Source organism: Macrotis lagotis, chromosome 3 (genome assembly GCF_037893015.1).
Source record: "Macrotis lagotis isolate mMagLag1 chromosome 3, bilby.v1.9.chrom.fasta, whole genome shotgun sequence".
Lineage (NCBI taxonomy): Eukaryota > Metazoa > Chordata > Mammalia > Peramelemorphia > Peramelidae > Macrotis > Macrotis lagotis.
The window spans coordinates 212,272,293-212,285,850 of NC_133660.1; positions in this window are offsets into that span (position 1 = coordinate 212,272,293).

A 13,558-nucleotide genomic window follows, 5' to 3' on the forward strand; every position below is an offset into this window, starting at 1 on the left:
CCCCGAGAAGTTTCAAATGTCTTCTTAAGCACTTTTCTGTGTATTGGTCTCTTCCATAAAAAAAGTGCTCATTTCAGGGACTTGAGTATAGGGGATTATAAAAACACAGTCTCTTTCCAGTTTATGTTCAATTGTTTTTAGTCATATCTGACTTTTCATGACCCTGTTTGGAATTTTCTTAGCCAAAAGTCCTGGAATGATTTGCTATTTCCTTCTCTAGCTCATTTTATAGATGAGGAAACAGAGGTAAAAAGGGCTAAATGACTTGCCCAAGGTCACATTTGAACTCAGGACCGCCTAATTATCTACTATACCACCAAGCTATACTCTCTTCCTAGGATAAAGCACTTAAATAAGTAGCTCTCATAGTAGAGATTTCCTAAGATATTGACTCTATGATCCTGGAGATGATATTATGGATGATCTCATAAAGGACCACTTAACCTGGGATATCTGAACTGTTTTTTTATTTTAATTTTAACCATTACTTCAATGTCTTCATTTTCCTTTATAATATTATATATGTTAGTTTTAGTGTTTAAAAACATGATTCTGAGAAGAGGGTCCATAGGCTTCACCAGACTGACCAAGGGGTCCAGGAAATAGAAACAATTAAGAAACCCTGATCTTGTGCAACCAGTCCTTTTAAGAGAGGAAAAAAACTGAGGCCTGGAGAAGTTAAGTAGGTTATGGTCCCATAAATAGTAGCTGAACTGGAATTAGAATTCAGAGCCTTGAACAATATATTTGGTGTTCATTTTTCGGACATGATGAGGATGCAACTTGAGCTAGACCCCCAGGGATATGCAAGATTTAAGTGCAAAGGAAAAAGAAGGATATATAGAGACTGGATAAACAGCATATGACTTGGAGGAAGGAATGAAGATGATGTCTGTGGGAGAATGGTTGGGAGGATAATAAATGGCTTGAATTATAATTATGTCCATTCCCCTATGTGTATTTATATAATTAAGTTGTTGTTTGGGCCAGGGGGTAAACCTTACATACACCCATGTTGTCCTCTTTTGTTTGGCTCTATACTTCTGAAGGATTGCCAAGATGTTTTCTTCTTACAAGATTCCCTTGTATCCAATCAAATGTTCAACATAGAGCAAATATTAATTTGTTGCTGTTCATGCTAATGAGGACAAAGCACTCTGACTAGACCAATTAATTTTTCCCTCTCAAAATATTGTAGAGAAAGGAAGAGGTCAGTAATTATCTCTCACCATGTTTGGTGACTGGAAAACTGGGAACTGGGGCAAAGGCCTTGTACTGCTCTGACAGAATCTCAGTTACTTGGTTACTTTCTCAGATTGAGAAAACAGGGCTTCATAAATTTATTCTTTTTTATTTTATTTTTTCAAGTAATGAGAACTTTTTTCTCTCACCCATCTCATAATTCAAATTGAACTTAGAAAAATACTAAAACTCTAACAAATATGCACATAAGAGCAAAGAAATTGGCCAAGTACACAATGAATGACTAGTTCTGTATTTTGAGTCCATCACCACTCTAGAAAGGAGTTGGTCACCCACACCACTCTGTTTTCTGGAATTGTGATTTTTCATTGTATTGATCAGTTCTCAAATCTTTCAAATTTGTTATTGTTTGTTCTGTTCATTTTACTCAGTAGTGAAATGAGTTTTCTCTGAAATTATCCTTTTTTCTCATTTCTTATAGTACACATTAATATATCATTATAATTTTTATGCCACAATTTTTTAACCATTTTCCCAATCAATTATGTACCTCCTAAATTTCCATTTCTTTGCCACCACAAAAGTATCTTGTATAGGGGCATAATGGATAAAGCACCGGCTCTGAAGTCAGGAGTACCTGGGTTCAAATCTGGTCTCAGACACTTAATAATGACCTAGCTATGTGGCCTTGGGCAAGCCACTTAACCCCATTTGCCTTGCAAAAAAAAAACAACTTAAAAAAAGTATCTTGTATAAATGTTTTCCTCCAAGGGTTGACCTTTGTATGTCATACTTAGTGGGTAATTTTCAAGGGAAGTTTTGCCTTTCATGGTGCCTAGTAAAACCTGAAGCAGCGAATATCTAAATAAAAAGTTTCCAAAATATGTAGATATTTGATGCATGGAAGGACAGATTGGATCTAGGGATGAGGAGCTGGAAGAGTAACCAGGAAAGTACATGGCAACCACATTAGAAGGTGAATCAGGTAGACAGTGTTAAGGAGGTCCAAATAGGAGCAATGCATTGAAGCAATAGAAGGACAGATGACTCAAAATAGGGAAAAATCTCTTAAGAATTAGAAACATCAGGGTGGTTAGATGGTGCAGTGGATAGAGCACTGACCCTGGAGTCAGGAGTACCTGAGTTCAAATCCGGCCTCAGACACTTAATAATTACCTAGCTGTGTGGCCTTGGGCAAGCCACTTAACCGCATTGCCTTGCAAAAAAAAAAAGAATTAGAATCATCCTACAGATGAGGAAATCAAAGCAATCCATAATCATATGAAAAATTATTCTAAATCATTACTTATTAAAGAAATGCAAACTAAAGCATCTCTGAGATACCACCTCACACCTCTCAGACTGGTTAATATGACCAGAAAGGATGATATTAATGTTGGAGGGGATGTAGTAAATCTGGGACACTAATACATTGTTGATGGAGCTATGAACTCAACCAACCTTTCTGCAGAGCAATTTGGAATTACACTCAAAGGACAATAAAAGTGTGCATACCCTTTGATTCAGCTATACCACTACTGAGTCTATACCCTGAAGAGATCATGAAAAAGGGTAAAAACATCACTTGTACAAAAATATTGTTAGCAGCTCTGTTTCGGGTGGCAAAGAATTGGAAATTGAGTGAATGTCCATCAATTGGGGAATGGCTGAACAAATTGTGGCATATATACATTATGGAACAGTATTGTTCTATTAGAAACAATGAAGGATGGGAATTCATATAAGCGTGGAAGGATTTGCATGAATTGATGCTAAGTGAGATGAGCAGAACCAGAAGAACAATGTATACCCTAACAGCAACATGGGGTTGATGATCAATCTTAATGGACTTGCTCATTCCATCAGTGCAACAATCAGGGACAATTTTGGGGTATCTGCAATGGAGAATACCATCTGTATCCAGGGAAAGAATTGTGGAGTTTGAACAAAGACCAAGGACTATAAACTTTAATTTAGGAAAAATAATTGTAAAATAAATTGGAAGATCCTTGGAAACCATCTAGTCTAACTCCGAATTGTACAGGAGAATAAGTGACATGTTCTAAATCTTGTAGGATCAAGATCCAATGGCCCCCAAATCAGTGCTTTGATCACTTGTAATAGAGACAGCTCAGTTATAAGAAAATAAGATCACCTCAGTTTCTTCCAGTTGCCCAGGCAACAATATATATTTAGCCCAATCTCCTCATTTTTATCATGTCTATTTCCTGTTCTGGACAGTGATTGGATTGGGTAGGTAGGGAAGTCAAGTAAAAAAAAAAAGTCAGAATTGAGATACCTCAGAGAATGTTTAGTCCGACCAATGCTTCAAACATAACCCTGTGTACAACACACCTATAGTTGTTCACCATTGTCCAGTCTCTTCTTAAGGATCTCCCATAATGGGGAACAAGTTTCCTCACACACTAGTCTAGTCCACTGTTGATCAGCTCTAAGGTTTAGGAATGAGCTGAGATCTGCCTCCCTAAGGGCTCCTCTCCCTGATTCTAATGCTGCCTTTTGAAGTTGTACAACACACCAACAATCAATAGAGACCTAAATGTAGACTTAACAATGACATTCTAAATAATGAGTGTGTCAAAGTACAAAAATACAAACAACTATGCAAAAGAAAATTACAATGATGAAATAATATGTCAAAATTTCTGGGATGTAGCTCAAGCAGTCCTCAGGGGGAAAATCATAACTGTACAAGCATATATTAACAAAATAGAATTATGCACCCAAAAATCAATCACCAAAATTTACAGAATTTTTACACTTTAAAACTAGGTTATCTATCATCTAGTGCAATGCCCTCATTTTACCGATGTGAAAATTGAGGTTCAGGGATGTTTAAGTGACTTGTTCAGGGTCACACAGATAGTAAACAGAAGAGTGAGGACTGAAATTGAAGTCTTCTTTTTGCAGATGAAGTCTTCTTTCCACTACTCCCCAAGGCCTCTTTTTGCATGCAGGAGGAAGGAGCATGCTGATGCCAAGGAGTAACAACCCAGCCAAGAAGATGTCATCCTAACTCCAGCCCAGTCTCTGCGGATTGACATTTCATCTAGAGTAACCTTTGTAATTCCAAGGCTCAAGCCCAAGGTGTAGTTACTTATTACTTGGCAATAGCACAGGATCTAAAAGGCAGTAAACTCCAGAATTCATATGGATGTCTGTGATGCATTGTTTCCGAATAAAGGGCAGGTCCCAGGCAGTTCTTAACCTAGATGGACAGATTTTGCTGGCCTGCAAAATCTCAAGTATGCATCATAGAGACAGCATTTGTTGGGGGAGTGTTAAATACTGGTGTTAGAGGTCATTGAAAGTGCACAGGAATTGACTTTAAAAAGTAACCAGATGTCAAAAAGAAATCACCTGTATCATGTCATCTCTCTATTCAAAACCCTTGATTCCTCCCCATTTCCAGAAGAAGTAAGTTCAGTCTTCTTACTCTCCCATTTTAGTGTCCCTTTAGTCTGACTCCAACCTGAATTTCCAGCCTCTTCCTTGCACGTTGTCTCCTCCATCAGAACAGAAGCCCTGAGTTAACATTCTTTGTTAATTTTGTCTCCCTTTCACCTAATTCAAAACCTCATACAAGATAGAACTTAATCAATGCTTGCTGATGATTGTTCTATAGCACTCTATTTTAGTCAAAGAGTCTATTCACCATTCATCAGATATGGCCTGTGAATCTCCACTTCGTAACTTTTGCTAGTGCTTCTGGGTCCTGCTCAACATCCTTTGGGTGGGCACCCAGTCTTTACCCTACCTTCAAAGTCCAAGTTAAATTGCTACTCCATGAAGCCTCCCCATAGACTCACAGTTAAATGTAATCTCTTCTGTCTTTGAGATTCACCCATTGTTTGTATCAATTACTAAAGGCCTCTCTGATGGATAAGGAGCTGAAGCGGTCATGATGTAAGCACCTTGAAGAGAAGAAATATAAGAGATTGTAGCAAGGAAAAGCTCCAGCAACAGTCACCTTGTGGAGACACCCTTCATTTACTCCCAGACCAGATTCATACCACTCAGCAGAGATGACATAGCTACCATCATCATCATCATCATCATCATCATCATCATTATGGTTGTCATGGTTGTCCTTTGATATTGAAGGCAACTACAATGTCAAGTGATATCATAACTAGGCACATAAGATTGATTAAAGTGAGGTGTTATTGTGCAAAGACACCATTATAACTATCCCATATGAGTCTAGTGACCCTTCTAGGGTCAGGTCTTTACCATGTCATGTAATCTCTTCAGCAGTGTGGACCTCTCTCAATAGATGAATTATCTATATGTCACTAACATTCTGGCCATAAACTTTCAACAGTATAGCAAAGCTAAGCTATCTCTTGATGGTCTTAGTCATCAGTTTGGCCAACAGAGAGTTAAGACAACATGGTGATATCATAAGAGGCCATCAGCAGCCTACCAGAGTCAGAGGTACAAATGTTCCCTACATATAAGAAATCAATTTGTGGTTTCTTGTCACAAATATTCCATCTATATGTTTCATCTGAATATGTATTTTGACCAGATAAATTCCTTAAAAGTCTTATTCCTCCAATGAATATTCCCTAGAAATATCCAGTATTACTATTGATGGGTGCCCCAGGTTTATGGGAGAAAATATTCTATGGTAACTTTTATTTCTAGACTCACTAATTAAATGTCTTTACTTTGAAATAGTTGTGACCTTGGGTTGACTAGTAAAAGCAATTATATATTGATGGGGACTCATGAGCTATGTTTTTAAGTGGATCTCTGAATACCTTGAACCTAAGATGGCTTTTTTGAGACCCACATTCGGGGGGGGGCACCCTAGGTGCTATGCATAAATCACAGAAACTTAGAATTTGATAACACAGTTTTTCCTGTTTTCTTATCTATACTTGCTGATGGATTGGGAATTACTTTCTAAAAATATTAAATAAAATATTGGCAAACAATGCAAAAAGAAAGTTGCACAAAGTGCCCCAAAGTTGCACAATGCCTAAAAGTAACTAGAAAACACCATGAATTTAAATTACACCCCCCCTCCAATAGAAATTAGAGACCAATGTGTATAGGTGATGGCATGGTAGAAAGAATACTGGAATCATCAAAAAAGTGGATTTTCCTCCCAACTTTGTCTCTAATTGCAATTTTGGGCAAATTACTTGCCCCCTCTGGGCTTCATTTCCCTCATCTTATGAGGAGGTTGATCTTAATGGTCCCCTTGAGACTGATTATTCTATGTTGAAAGGACCCTTCTAGTTCTAACACTTTATAATATATGTTCTGAGGTCCTGTCTAGTTCTGATAGTGTCTTAAGAGTCCCTCCAGTTCTAGGCTTCTTTGTTTTGTATTCCAGGGTCCCTTCTATTTCTTATAAACTAGAACCTATCACATAGGTTCTAACTTAAACATTCTATATTTTATGTTCTGTCACTCCTTCTAGAAGGCTCTAATATTCCTATAGCCTAATATTTGTTATTTATTCCAACTTGAATCTTTTATATGCAAAAAGTCCTTTCTGGCTTAAAATTCTATGAGCCCTCTGGGATAGATTAATTTCTTTGGCATAGCATTTTCTTAGCCATCCTGGATCTAGTCTTCATATAGAATTTTCTACTAAAATACATAGCAAATATATATAAATATATATGTATATATACATATATATATATATATTTGGAGGCTTAGATAGAGTTTTGGAATACTTTTATTTTTATTATTACCTAACAAATTACTCTTCAGCATTTTGGGAAGCTAATTATGTTTTGGTTTCTATCTGTGAATGGTGATTCCATTGCTTGCACAGTAATTGTTCATTTATTTGAAATTGTGCTTGTGAACCAAAGAATGACTTGGCAGTTTCAAGTCATCCTGCACCTGCTCAAGGATGGAGCTTCTCCTATTACCACAACAATTAATTGCTCACTTAAAATAATTAAAAAATGATTCACTTCTTTGGGGGTCTATATTAGCCTAAGAGCATGTGGATTAAACTTATTAAACTTATCTCTCTCTCTCTCTCTCTCACACACACACACACACACACACACATGTGCACTCATATGTAAAATTGTAGGATGTCAAAAGTCTTAGAGAATTTTAAAGCTATTAAATGTGAAAATTGCACTAAGACTTCTGGGACTTCCTGCAATGTGTGCATAAACATAGGTTCAGGGACTATGGGTACTGGAACCCAACTGGAAAGTATTTCCCATGTAAATTTTTAATTGGTACAATTTGTCTGCAGACATTAAAGAAACAGGGGACAGATAATGAGCAGTTTTGGGTACTAGTTTTGCTTTATAACCGGGGTAAATCATTTCTCTCTAAGCCTATTTCAGCATCTTAAAAATGGAAGGTTTGGATTTATTAGATGATTCCTAAAGCTCTGACATTCTATATCAGTAAGGGCCTAGAAGGGCTGATGTTCAATGCTCTTCAGTGTCTGAAATATAACATGTCCCAAAAGTCTTAGTGCAGTTTTAAGCTCTAATAATTTCAGGTCTATTAATGCTAGACAATTACCAAAAAAAATCACTTGAAAATTTATTTCAAATTCTTTCATAATTGGCATTATGAACTTTAAATGATAAAATCTTAATTTTAATTTTAGTAAGATGAGTTACTTTGTCATTTATACTCTATGTATAGGACAGTTTTGAATGATGCTTTTCAGATTGATGGATAGGTCAGTCAGCTAATGAATGTTTATTAAGCATCTACTCTGTGAATTCATAGTTCTCTTACTTAGCCATCTTGGTTACCTGATCTGTCTCTAGCAGACTTTCTTGTAGGGACTTGTCAAGACTGTTACTATATGTGTCAAAACTTTATTTACAGAGAGGTTTGCAGATAGAACCCAAACTAGTTTCTGATGAAAGTATTATTCAAGTTCAAAAACTAACCATAATAGTGCATAGCAAAAGTTGGTAGTGCTGTTTGGAATTGTAATAAAATACATTTTGCATCTTTATAGTAAATCTTTCAGGAATTGTTTCTTTTTTTTGTAAATTTGTAACATCTATATTTCAAGCTTAAAAATGCATGAAATCATTTGTAAAGACTGGATATATTGGTTCAATCAGAATCTAGGTAATATATAAAGACAAGCAGATAAAAAATAATGAACTTTAGTTAAGCCTTGAAATCACAGTTTTTGATGAAGAAACATTATGGTGCAAACTAGGAGAGAAAACCCAGGAAGATGCTAGTTAGGTCCCATCTCTGATACATATTAATCCTGAGCCCCTGAAAAAGTCACTTAACTTCTCAATCAAATCTCTAGGAAAATAAATAGCAAAATAGCCAGTTACTCATCAGTTTGGCTAGAGAGAGATTCCCTACCAGAAAGTTCTCTGCACCAATAAAATCACAGGTCATAGCAACCAAAAAATTAGAATTAGAAGCAAACATTAATTTCCACAGACCAGTAATGCTTGGAGCAAGGGTGGAAATCCTAAACCTCTTCCCTCCCTCTTTAATCAAACCTTTTAAAAGGAAGCTTATCTTATATCTAGCAAATCCTAATCCTTACAAGCTAAACTTTAGAGCTGAAAGAGGAATGCAGGTAGAAGGTATTTTTCTTTTTAAAGTGGGAGAATGATAGCAGCTCTCTCTAGCTCCTGGGGAAGAATGAAGACAAGTCCCACTTGATGAAAGAGGCCCAGTTAAGCCTCCTCCAGATTGGTGTCTCCATGGAACACCCTAGGGAGAAGGAATCAAAAGAAGCCTTTTTGATGGGTGAGCTGCTGGAGGATACAGGCCAGGGAAGCTTAAAGTACATCAATCTGTACTGTTTCACATAAGTGAGATTTCTGTGCAGCGGCCCCCTTTTATTTCCTCCTCTTTCTCTCAGTAGTAATGGAGTCCAGTCACCATAACAGTAGGGGATGGCTTTAATGAAAGAGAAAACCAGGAGATAAAATCCTGGGCTTTTCTGCCGGAGAATACTTACCTGGTGCAGCATATTTGTTGATCGACCTTAATCATGTTAGTCATCTGATCCTACAGACCCAACACATGTAACTTCCACGGGAGGGTCATTCTCCAACAGGCATCCAGACCAGGAGCTTGGGGAGCCAAAACACAGGCGACAGACTGTCTATCAGGAAATTGAAGGCTATAGGGTCCATCCAGCAGGCGAGGCTGCCAGGTGAGAGTGATGAAGCTAGACAGAGATGGGAACGAAGTGAAGTGACCCCTAGCAATTTACAATTCATCTCCTTCAAAATTTCTTGGCAGTTTGGGCTTCTATAAATTCCAGGCTTTGATTTTTCTTATCCTCCTTGAAATTCATTTCTTCACTGAAGAAAGGTTTCTCCTTCCAGAAATAGCAGGGGGAGGAAGGAAGGTAAGAGAGAAATGAGACAGAGTGAATAATACAGAGAACTGCAGATATGAGGGAAAAGAATGAGGAGAAAAAAGAAAGAGAGATAAGGAAAAAAAGGAAGAGAATGGCACAGAGGAGAAGGAAGATTGAGAAATAAAAGATAGAAGAAAGAAACAGCGATGTTAAGATAGAATAGAAAATGTAGGGTGGGAGGAGCTAGGTGACCAAGAGTATAGAACACCAGCCCTGGAGTCAGGAGGACCTGAGTTCAAATCCAGACTCAGATACTTAATATTTACCTAGCTGTGTGACCTTGGGCAAGTTATTTAACCCCATTGCCTTGTTTAAAAAAACAAGAAAAGAAAGTATAGCATTAAAAGAAAAATGAAGGTAGAAGGGAAATGAGAAGAATATGAAAGAAGAGAAAGGAGAAGGAAATGAGAAAGGTAAATAGATGAAAGAGGAAGAAGGGAAAGGCAAATACATACATACATACATACATACATATATAAGAGTATAGAAGACAGAAGATTTGAAGAAGAGAAAGAGAAAGGGAGATTAACTGTTTAAAAATTGGCCATGAACTCTTGATTAATCAAATTAGAATGGTTTTTCAATCTACAAAGATTCTCTAAGACTTTTGTTTGATCTGAGCTTTTAAAACTCAAATAAGAAAGTGAAAATGGATCTAACATAGTACCTATTAAATGGAAACCCAGTGCCCTTTCAAGCCCCCTGATCTGTTTTCCATGGGACCCACCCTCTTGCTTTGTGCTCTGAGTCCTTAGGATGCCCCCAAATAAAGCCAGTCCAGCCAAGCCAGCAGCTCAAGATGAAAGAATTGAAGAAGTGATGCTGAAAGGCCAATTGGAGGGAGGGTCTTTTGTCAGCATTCACCACTAATCTGTTTAATATCTGCTCATAATTAGTGCTATAGGATTTCACATCAGCTGTCACCAAGAGCATAAGCCAACCTCAGTTAAGACATAATACTGTATAATAAAAATGGAATCCTTTTCAAACCACATGTAGGTGTAGAAAACACATGGCTTCAGATTAATGACCTGGAAAATGGGCCTGCCAATCAGCATGCTATCCACCTTGTGTATTTGGAAGAAAAGGAACAGAAAGAAGAGATCCCAAGGGGTTAGAGTTGGTAGGAACCTTAGGCACTGTTTAGAAGAGAAAGGAAAGAGGGAAATAAGTATTAAATACCTACTATGTTCCAAGCACTATGAAAAGATGATCTCATCTGACCCTCACAATAATCCTAGAGGAAGGTAGGGGCTATAATTTTCCTCATTTTACAGTTAAGGAAGGAAAAAATAGAGGTAAATCAAGGTTAAGTGACTTTCCTGGGGTCACACAAGTTAGGAAGTATTTGAGGATAGATTTGGGCTCAAGTCTTGTGGACTCCAAGACCAGTGCTCTAACTGTGTCAGCTAGTTGCCATAAAGAAAATTTAAGAGGAGAGACAGAGATAGAGAAACAGAGACAGACAGATAGACAGACAGAAATAGACAGACACAGAGAAAGGAAGAGAAAGAAAGAGACAGCCAGTTGGACAGACAGACACAGACAGTCCGTCAGATAGAGGCAGAGAGAGAAGAGATAGATACCAAGATAGAGTCAGGGATGGTGGAAGAGAAGGAGGGGAGAGAAAGACAAATTGGTCCAAGGTCATAGATTATTTATAGTGCTTAGATCTCAAATGCAGGTTTTATGATTTTAGAACCCAGCATTTTAAAATACAGCACCACCTCTCAAGAAAGACAAAGGGAAGAAAGAGAAATAAGAAGGAAAAGGCAAGATAAGAAGAGGGGAAAAGGCAAAAAATGAAGGAGATAAAGAAGGAAAAGAAGAATGGAGAGAGAGAGAGAGAGAGAGAGAGAGAGAGAGAGAGAGAGAGAGAGAGAGAGAGAGAGAGAGAAGGAGGAGACTGAGAAAGAAAAAAAGGAGAAGAAAACAATGACCTATTAAAAAAGAGGAAGGAAGAGGAGAATGAAGGGAAAAGAGCGTGGTGTGAGGCTAAAGGAAGAGGACCAGGATGGTTATGAACAGGAGGAGGGACAAAAAGAACAAGCTACTTGGTACAGTAGAAAGAACACCAGTTTAGGATGTGAGAAACCTGAATTGTAGTAGTTTGTGATAGACAACTATACCACCAACGAACTAATTGGGGAGAGGACGAAAGACACTGGAGGTACTTTAGAAATCCATGGGAAATCAGGAGACCTAGATTATAATCCTGCGGTTCTGGCCATTAATTCATTCACTCGGGGGTGGCTAGGTGGTGGAGTGGATAGAGCACTGGCCCTGGAGTCAGGAGTATCTGGGTTCAAATCTGGTCTCAGACACTTAATAATTACCTAGCTGTGTGGCCTTGGGCAAGCCACTTAACCCCATTTGCCTTGCAAAAAAAAATTCATTCACTTGGGAAATACAATAGGTTCATAAGTAAATAATACAAAGCATATACAAAGAAAAATAAAGCTATTTTGAGAAAAGGCTGCTTTCATTTGAAAAGATTAGGAAAAGTTACATAGAGAAAGTAGCAACTGAGAGATGATGCAAAGGAGGATAGAGTATGAGGTAGTGATAAGGGCTGGAGTATCTTCTAAACATGAAAGAACATCTGTCCTGAGACACTGTCTTGGCATGAAGATAGAAAATGGAATGTCATAGATGGGGAAAGAGCCAGCAGGTCAGTTTTGCTGAAATGCAGAATATATAAAAAGGAAAACTATGAAATAAGACTAAAAGGGTGGATTAGAGCCAAATTGACTGAAATAGCAGTCTGAGGAGTTGAAATGTTAGCCTAGAGGAAATAGGGATCCATTGAAGATTTTCAAGGATGACAATGATATGGAGTACCCCTACTTTTGGAATATTAATTTGTCATTGATGTAGAGGGTTGGATGGAGAAGGAAGAGAATAGAAGCAGACAGATAAATTAGGAAGCAAGAAATGCTGAGAGGTTGAGTAGAGAGATAGGAGAACAGATGTAGATGATGTAGAAACAGATGACAAAATGAATGAATTGGGTCTTTGAGGAAGATGCAAGAGGAAAAAGATGACTGCAAAGGTGTGAACTCTGATGACTTTAATGAGGAGTTTTAGAGAAGAGTGGGATTTTGGAGAAAATTTACTATTTGTAACACTTTCATCTATATAATTTCTACCTGAGCCTCTGCTCTCCTGATTGGTGAATGCTTTATTTAATTCATGATTTCATAGGACCTAGCCATGTTTCACTTCTTCCTTTCAGTTCTAGGACAACTATCAAATAACTTTGATTGCTCCTGATTAGTATTTGTCAGTCTGCTCCCTTCTAGTCTCAGCCACTTACCAGGTTTTACTTTCAATAAAAAAGTGCTAAAATGACCTTTATCCCTAATGTGTTTGTTTTCCCTCCTTTAGAATAGAATAATGATGTTCAACCTCACAATAAGGTATGGAGATGATAATGCTTCAACTAAGGATTCTGAGAAGTGAGGACAGGAAGCAAAAAAGATCAGTGTCTTCCTTCTTTCTTTCTTTGTCTCTCTCTCTCTCTCTCTCTCTCTCTCTCTCTCTCTCTCTTTCTTTCTTTCTCCCTCTCTCTCTTTTTCTTTCTTTCTTCCTTCCTTCCTTCCTTTCTTTCTTTCTTTCTTTCTTTCTTTCTTTCTTTCTTTCTTTCTTTCTTTCTTTCTTCCTTTCTTTCATGTTTCTTCCTTCCTCCCATTCAAGCTTTGTATTTCTAGAAATTCACATAGAACAGACATTTGTTTAATAAATGCTTGAATTATTTTTAAAATTTCTTTCCTGTTTTTCCTTTCTTTTTCATGGTTCCCTCCCCCCCCTTAGTTCTAATTCTTCTTTCACAACATGCCTAAAATGGAAATATGTTCAATACAATTGTACATGTACAACCTATATTAAATTGTTTGCTGCATGGGGAGGTGGGGGGCACAGAAGAGAGAGTGCTAGAAAAAATGTGGAACTCAAAAGTTTGCAAAAGGATGAATGTTGAAA